Genomic DNA, 9239 nt, shown 5'->3' with positions numbered 1-9239 from the left:
CAGCTCATGTGGGACTGCACTTGGCTCCCATCTGGGTGTGATAGACCCTTCCTGTTGGCCTGCAAGGCTGCCTTCAGCTGGAGATTTGTTTATCTCTGTCACTTTGTGGGTTCTGTAGCTCTAAAATTTGTTTAGAGTCATATTTTACTGGTGGTTGGTGTGGGAGATTATGCAAAGTTCCTGCTTTTACTCCACCATCTTCTGTGATCATTGTTTTAGGGAAGTTGGTGAGGAAACTCCCTCCTTCCAGCACAGTTATCACCTGCTGTGACAGTACAGTGGATAGAGTGTGGGGCTTGGAGTCAGAAAACCCTGAGTTTAAATCTGGCTTCAGATACTGACTAAGTGTATGTCTCTGGACGAGTTATTTAACCCTGTTTGCCTCAGTTTCCTCATTTGTAAAAGAAACTGAAGAAGGAAATGAAAAACCACTCCAGTGTCTTTGCCAGGAAAACCCCAAATGAGGTCATGAAGAGTCAGACATAACTGAAAATGACTGAATGACAAAGGACCTATTTGCTAGGTTATAGAGTGATTTCCCATGCTGGGAGTTCAATTGCTTTGGGACTTTCCCACACTGGGAAAAGGTCTTTCAAGTATATGAGTTAATTGTAGATTTGTTTGCTAAGTTCTTTCCATAAAACAAGTACTTTCCACTTTGAGATATAGGTCTGGCAGAATTCCACTAATTCATACTATGCAAGTAGATTCATGCCTATAATAAGGAAGCATGTCAAATACTGTTTGGAGGCTTTAAGGAATCTGGTAATGTAAGAAAGTTGTGGGGTGATGGTTTTAGAGACTATATGGAAGGGAAGACGATGATGATCAAAACCCCCCAAACTCATCAAAATGAACACTACAACCCTCATGGGTCAGACTCCAGTGATTTTTCTGATTGCTCTTCTGCCCATTGAGACTACTTTCAAAATAACAGTGAGTATGCCTCAAAGGAAGATTAGTGCACATTTCAAATGTACTATGAGTTTTTTAAAGTTGGTAGTGCCTTCTAAATTGCAGTTCTTCCTTATCTTGCCTTGTAAAGTTCTTGGTCTTAAAAATGTTTTACCCCCAAAATGATTGTCATTTGGGGTTTATTTTACTAACTTATAACCCGAATCTCTTTTCCTATTACTACTGCTTGTCTTTTAAATATCACTTCTTAAAAATACACTTATGAAATCCTGGCTGGCCAGGAATAGTGTGAAATGATTCTTGTCTTAAAAAATGCGAATCAATGTGTTCTTCAGATTCCCTTTCAAGTCATGGAAACTACATCACATATGTGTGTTTTCAGTGTTCATTTCACAAGTGGTTTAATCTGTGGTGAAATTAGCTGACCAGGTTTTAGGTAAATTTTAAAAAAATATTAGAAAGAAGTAACTTCTTAGTTAAAATGGAAAGAAAAAGGTAGCTTTTTAAAAAAATTGGTGATTGTGGGTTGGTAAAGTATGACTACATAGTGGTCTTGAAATGAAACTAGAAAGAAAAGAGTATGAAATAGAAGCTGACGCTTGTACAATCACTGAACACACTGACTACCTGTATCAGTGCACTTCAATAACCTTTAAATAGAATAGGGTCTTAAGTATTTTAGAGGCAAATGACAGCATTATAGTATTAGGTTTTATTTGTGGGGGAGTAAAGGAAAGGGGAGGCATTTAAACTGACCAGTCTTTCCAAAAATCTCCTACCTAGTATTGCCCCAATTCTCCCCAATAGAATAAAAAAGCCAGGAAAACCATTCTTGATTGTGAAGGACACAGGGAAGGAAGAAAGACAGTGGAATTCTTAACGGTGGCCCCCAAAAGGTAGGTGTTTTGAAAGATGATTTGTGGATGTTTTTTAGGGGTAGTAAAAGGGTAGCCAAGGACAAAAATGAGCTGGACCAAAGGAACAATAATAATGAATGTCTCTGTGACTTTTCTTTCTGCTGATGATTAGACTTGAAGGTATCTGGGAAAGGGTGGGTGAGAGGGAACATGGTAAGGTTAGATAGCCTAGCAGAAATTTGGAGGGGTAGCAGAGCCTAGTGGAAAGAACTTTGGCCCTGGAGATGTAATACAAGCTTTGTGACCTAGCACCAATCATTTAACCTCTCTGAGGCTGTTGTTGTAGGGACTGAGTGAGAAGGCATGTGATGCTTCTCATCAATGGGAGAATGCCAGATAAATGCAATGGATGATTGTTGACATGGCCATCATAATAATTGTTGTTGGATTAGTCCAGCTCTGCCTCTCTTGGCTTCCTGTTTGCTTAGCTATTTCTTCCTTCCTGGTAGCAGCAGTTTTCTCACCAATTTCATTATTCCATCCTGGAAAGATTCATGTTATCAGGAAGAGAACACTGGTCCTGGAGGAAGTCACAGGGATGGGAAGACACAGGGTCAGCTAGAAGGGGTGTCCTTCAGGGATTATTATATTTCTTTCCAGTCTGAACTATCAACAGCTGATTGTTTCCCAGTGTCTGATTCCTCAGGGCTAGGTTCCCAGCTTAATTTTTGCATTGTAAATATGCCTTCTACTTCTCACTTTGCAACATGGAGAAAACTTGGGTATTCTTTAAGTATTCCCAGAATGTCAGGGCAGAATTCTGAGCCATCCCTGGTAGAGATGAGGATGGCATGGAAACAGTTGCAGCTGGTACATTGGGAACAAGGGAAGGAAGTAGAAGAGTAAATGGGAATGGTGAATGGAAGAGAGAGACAGAAGGAGAGAGCATGACACTTGAGTCCATTATCAAATACTCTTTCCTCTTTCCTCAAAGGCTTGCCCATTCTTTTCCCTCCTCTTCCCTCCCTAGGTGGCTCAGTGGATAGAGTGCTGGGCTTGGAGTCAGGAAGGGTCATCTTTGTGAGTTCAAATCTACCCTCAGACATTTACTGACTGTGTGACCCTGGACAAGTACTTAACCCTATTTGCCTTAATTTCCTCATCTGTAAAATGAGCTGGAGAAGGAAATGGCAAACCACTCCTGTATCTTTGCCAAGAAAACCCCAAATGAGGTCATGAAGAGTTGGACATGACTGAACAACAACCACAATACACAAAAGAAGTATTAATTGGAGAGGTAGCCATATTGTGGAGAGTGGGCTCAGTCAAGAAGGCCTGAGTTTAAGTTTGGTCTCTGACATGTACTGATTCTGAGATGCTGAGCAAGTGGAGACATGATATGAATTTTGTGACCCAACACCAATCATTTAACCTTTTTGAGATTCAGCCTTGTCATCTGTGAAATGGAAATAAATTCTCTAAGACCCTAAATTGCAGAGTAGTAGCTGATCTGCTTTGGTGGAGAGAATTTCCTACATCAATGAACTCTTGTTTTTGAAATGGGCAATGCCTCAAATGTCCTGTTCCCTTTACATTCAGCTCCTCCAAAATGCTATCCCACAGGTCTACAGCTCAAGAGCCATTCTGAATTTCCTGAAGTGGGGGGAAATCTTTAGAGTTTTCAAGCTAACTTCATTTAAAGGAGAAAAAATCATCTGCCTCTGGTATATGCTTCTCTATATTATATTGTCTTCATGAATAGGGGGAAACTGAGGGTAAGAAATGCAAAGGGTTTTTCTTCCAGATGTCCACTGCCCACTTGGGGTAAGGGCTTGATTCCACGTAAAAAAAAAAATTAACCAGTCACAGAGCCTTGTTATGCTATTGACTTGATTTCCGATAAATGACTGCCCTCATTCCCATGGAAACAACTTCACTTCCACGTTAGAGCAATAGCACTTGCCAGTATCCCCTTAAAAAAGTGATGATTTGTCCTCACTCAGCACGTCAAACTCTAAATATGGGTGTCCTTGGCTGCTGACTGCAAGCGCTTTTCCAGAGAAACGATTCTGTTCCAAACAGGAAGAGCACTAGCTGTGTTAAAGATACACACCAAGGTAAATAGTGGCAATCTGGGAACACCACCAGGGAGTTGAGTGTACTTTCAGGGTCATCTTGTGTCCTAGTCAATATTGACCTTTATTCCTTGGACAAAGAGGTACAGTCCTATGGTTGGCCACTGAAGAGCTGCCCCTGTCTCCCCTTGGTCTGGGTCAGAGCTCCCAAGTGTCTGGACAGATAAACACATGGCACAAAGCCCTGAACTCTTGATGGGCACATGCTTTCATGATTAAAACAAATCCTTAAATCTGAAAAGTTCAAGTTCATTGTAAATTTGGGACTAAGCACAACTGTTGTGTGGCAAGAAAGGGGAAAAAAAATCTGTTTTGAAATAAGTGAAGGAACCAGTTAATTAAAAAAAAAAAAAAGAAAAAACCCCAAGCTTGTGGGCTTAGAGTATTTCCTCTTTTGTTCCTGTAATTTTGTTCTCCCAACTTACTCAAAGTTTTGATGTTTGCAGCACAATGGGGTTAAGGTGGCAACAGGAAAGGGTTTTAGGTTAGGATGAGCTGTGGGCAAGTACCTATTCTGATTGTTCTTCACTCAGAACAAGAGAATGAATCAGATGAGGGACAGAAGGCACTTTGGAGGTCATCTAGGGCAACACCTTCAGTTTACAGATGAGGAAACTGAGGCAACAGAGAATTTTAAGCGACTTGTCTAAGGTTACATAGGTAGAAAGTGATAGAGGTGGATTTGAACCTAGGATCTCTGACGCCCAAGATAAATTTTTTTTTCCCCACCATCCCATAGTTGATTATACCTCTGTCCCCAGGCCACATGTCTCTTCTGAGAACCAGACCACATTATTCACTGCCTACAGGACAGATGCTTTGCAGACCTTCAAGTACTATATATATGGTAGCTATTGTTAATATTATTATTGTGTCCCACCCATATTGCAAAAGTCAGAATGTCCCAAAATGTGAATCAACTTCATGTCCCGCCTCCATCAACCTCAAATAACCTGTTTTGTCTCTAATGTAATTTTGTATTATCATATGAGATTAGGTATTATAGATGTTTGTACCTATGGAGATGCATCGTGGCAGGGTGGGAAATATGTTGGACTTGATGTCAGGATATTTGGGTTTGAATCCTGGTTTTGACACTTACTATGGAAGGGAATAAGTATTTGCATAGCACCTACTATGTGCCAAGCGCTCTGCTAAATGTTTTGCAAATATTATCTCATTTGATCTTTACAACAAACTCTGTGATGAGCAGTAGGTACTATCATTATCCTCATTTTACAGTTGAGAAAAGTGAATCAAATAGAGGTTAAGTGACTTGTCAAGAGTCACACAAATAGGAAGTGTCTGGGACTGGATTTGAACTCAGGCTTTCCAGAATTAAGGCCCAGAACTCTATCCTCTCTGCCAACTACCTACCTGTGTGAGATTGGGAAAGTTGCTTAATCTCTTTGAGTCTTAGGCTCCTCATCTAATGATTAAATGGACTTTAAGTTTCCTTTTAGTTCTAAATATATAACCCTATGATTCCCCCTGTTCTTGAATAGAAGCCTCATGAGGGTACAGAACTGAGTTCCATGAGCACAGAGTACTGCTCTGTCCACAGTGGACCATTAATAAATAATTATTGTCAGGGGCGGCTGGGTGGTGCAGTGAATAGAGAGCGCTGGTCCTGGAGTCAGGAGGACCTGGGTTCAAATCTGGCCACTTAACATTTGCCACTTGGACAAGTTACCCAATTGCCCGGTCTTCCCCCCTCCTAAAAAAAGAGCAAGAAAAAAAATAATCATTGTCTGAAACCTTTTTGAGAAGTTTGTTTTTAAGTGCTGTGAGGCGCTTGGCCCTTGCCAATTTTTCCATAATCATTTAATAGCAACTATTTCTTTCAAACAACTGAAAAGATGGTTGTACTTTTAGTAATGACTAAAGAGTGTGGGAGAAAAATCCTGGGCATCTGGACTCTGAGCTGGGATTGTAAAGACTTGGATTCTCATGATTGCTGTTTCTATCTCCCGATCCATTTTCCTCTGGAGAATTTGGAAAAACATTCCTGAGTTGACACGTTTGCCTAAGAGCTCTTCCATCTGCCAATGGGTATGCATTAAACTAACTGTGCTTAATGTGTTTTTGCAGGAAACTCAGTGTTGAATTGGGAGGGTGAGCTAAGAATCAAAAAGGAAAAGAAAATGGAACTCAAAACTATGTAGGCTGAAGCCTTGCTCCCCAATTCATAGCTCTTAGCCAAGGAGGATTCAGCTCCTTAATTTAGTAAAACTCCACTTGATTCTGAATAATCTTGCGATGGCCTAGGCTGAATTAATTGTAAGTACATTCCGTAGCAGAGAAAACGGTTGACAAAGCCTCATCAAGTAGTGGTCCTATTGAGGCTGCTTTAATAATGAATCCAGAGAGGAACCATTTGTAACGCTCCCATTTTGTTGCTGTGGTTGTTCAGTCACTGAACTGTTGTTCGGTGAAGTTGTTCAGTTCAGTTGTTTGTTATGCTCAACTCTTCATGACCCCATTTGGGGTTTCTTTGGCAAAGATACTGGAGTGGTTTGCCATTTCCTTCTCCAGCTCATTTTGCAGATGAGGAAACTAAGGCAAACTGGATTAAGTGACTTGCCCAGAGTCACACAGCTAGTAAGTGTCTGAGGTCAGATTGGAGTCTGAGGTCTTTCTGACTCCAGGTCAAACACACTATCCATTGTACCATCTAGCTGTCCTCTCTATTAGCTGTAGTTAAGCAAATAGATACTGCTGACTCGATTTTAAGGATTTGAGAGCTTAGAATTCTTGAATAATCTGAACATTCTGCAATGGGATTTTTATCACTGATTTGTTTTGCAAATTCTCTTTTCACTCAAGAACTCTGGTAAATTTCTATATACTCAAGTCTTATTCAAATAATTCTAAATTCTGAATTATAACAGTCACATTCTTGAGGTTTTACTCTTCTGTTTAGAACAGATTGAGACCCAATAAGAAAAACTGTAGGATACTTGTCTTTATTTCCATTTTCTTGCCTGTTGTGTTTTCTCTTTTTTCCTGTGCTTATACTAAACTCACCCAATCCTTTTAAAATGTTCTCTCCTAGGATTGCCCACAACAATTACTATTAGCTTTCTATTATTTGCCATTTACATATATGTTGTTTTATCTAACTAGATTGTAAACTTCCTAAAAATGGGAACATATTTCTTCTCCCCCCCTCAAATATTGGGTCTCCTTATCTCATCCAGGTGGTAAGTGCTGGGGCTACTTAAAGACCTAATCCCACTACTGATCAGTATGGGAGATTTGACTTCCTCTATTTTCAGTCTGGGTTGGTGTTCCCCTCCTTAGGCAAAAGGGTCACCATTTTAATGGTGGACTTAGTATAGACACCTAATCTGCTTAATTTACTGAAGCTCAGAACTGCTGAGCTCAGATTGCCCAGCCTCAGTATCCTAGGTAGCTGGGATTACAAATGTGCCCCACCATGTCTAGCTATATTTTTTATATTTATTCTGTATCATCCACTCAATCTCCCCTTCTTGGCATGTAGTTGATATTCAATAAGTATCTGGAGATAGATTGAGGCTACTGTTTTAACAACCTTCTACCGTGTTTCCCCGATAATAAGACCTATCCCGAAAATAAGCCCTCCCCTTACTGTGTAAGATTCCTCTAAAATAAGCTCTCCCCCGAAAATAAGTCCTATTGAGATTGCTACTGTAGTGAAGGGGATCCCCTGCGCTACACGCTACATTAAGGTACCCTCTGTGTGCACTGTCCTCCCCCCCACCCCCCCGTGAAACAGACGCCGCGCTCCAAGCTGCATCCAATCAGAGCTGCAGCAGTGAGCGCGTCATCCTGTTCTTTATTGAATTCATTATTGAATAAAGGTACATTTTTTTGTTCACATTTACCTGTTTATTAAAATTGCTGTCAATGTTCATTAAAATAAGCCCTCCCCTGAAAATAAGCCCTCTGGTGTTTTTCTGTCCAAAAAAATTAATAAGACAGTGTCTTATTATTGGGGAAACACGGTAGCAACCTTTCCTTGGAGAATACTTATAGTGTTTTGGTAGTAGGGGGAAAACCACATTAATTTGCATAAAGTTTTGCATGCTGACAGGACAACTCCATTCTCAGGAGTTCCACAGTCTGAGCAGTTCCCTGGGTCCAGAGATTACTTCATCTAAGGAAGAGGAAGGAGTATTCTAATTTTGTCTAACTGGCTTGCTTTGCTAATTAATATTTCTGTGATTTGGATGAGTCACTTTGCCTCATTCCTCAGCTTCCTTCACTTGGGGTGGGGGTGGGTAGGAAAGGGAATATGGGCTTGGAGGATTTCTAAAGTCCATTACAGCTCTAGAATAGAATGGTCCTTTGAAATCTTGATTAAAGTACTAATGGAAGATGTTGGATAATTTCAAAAAAATACATTTTGGATTGTACTTCCAGATCAAATTTCTTAATATATGTATTTGATTATATCACCCCTATGCTCAAAAATTTCTAATAGCTCTCATTTCCCATGTCAAATGAGCAATATTGTTTAATGAACTACATTCCTAAATATTTGCAATATTAAGTCTGAGTATTGAAAAGTTGGGACAACTTCAGGGATACACTCCACTCTTGTTATCTTCATGTATGCCTGTTACTCATACCAATTTCATATACAGTGACTTTTTCCAGTGCCCTCTTTTCCCCTTAGATACCTGGGTAGTATGTCTTTTCTGAAGCATCTAATAGGGTTTGGAAGTTTGACAGTATACCTAATTTCTCCCCAGTTACCTCTCAGCGCCCAAAGAATTCCTCTGGGGCAGTGGATAAGGTTATTCAAATTACCTAGGACTGCTTCCTGCCATTTGAAGTGGGAATACATAGGGGAAACAATCTGGCATCACCTCTTCCTGGAAGAATGGAGAGAATAGGAAAAAATACACCATCTCCACTACTTATAATAAAGTTTCATTTATCTTCACACACATATGCACACACACATTTACACAGAATTACTAAGTTGTTGTGGAGGAGTATGTGGTCAGCAAATGATGCAGTAGGGTTGATTCCCCAGGTATCTGAGGATTTCCAATATTGGCTTGGATGAAATAACTCTAAACTTCTGTAAAGATAGCCTTTAGATAATGTCATAGCTGCTAGGCAAATTAAGAAATTACACACATTGGGAAGGGGGAGGGAGAGAATTCAGAATTGAAAATAAAATGAGAAGGAGAAAGAGAAGAAAAGAAGGAAAACAAGAAGAAATACTACTACTACTACTACTACTACTGCTACTGCTACTACTGCTGCTGCTGCTGCTGCTGCTGCTGCTGCTACTACTACTACTACTACTACTACTACTACTACTACTACTACTACT

At 40.1% G+C, this 9239-nt stretch overlaps 1 long non-coding RNA gene across 3 annotated transcripts in view; it reads left to right on the top strand.

Annotated features, from left to right (window-relative positions):
- The first annotated feature begins 737 nt into the window (after positions 1 to 737).
- The window catches only part of LOC138167519 (uncharacterized), a 57431-nt gene continuing 48929 nt past the window's right edge, over positions 738 to 9239 (top strand). For all 3 annotated transcript variants that reach the window (XR_011169913.1, XR_011169912.1, XR_011169911.1), the window contains exon 1: positions 738 to 936. This is a non-coding gene — a long non-coding RNA (uncharacterized lncRNA). The remainder of the gene's footprint in view (positions 937 to 9239) is intronic.

Source organism: Petaurus breviceps, unplaced genomic scaffold, assembly GCF_028583685.1.
Source record: "Petaurus breviceps papuanus isolate PSGF00001 unplaced genomic scaffold, PetGlider_PUasm1.0 229, whole genome shotgun sequence".
NCBI lineage: Eukaryota > Metazoa > Chordata > Mammalia > Diprotodontia > Petauridae > Petaurus > Petaurus breviceps.
The sequence above is the reverse complement of the archived record's forward strand: the minus strand, read 5'-3'. Positions and strand labels throughout refer to the sequence as shown.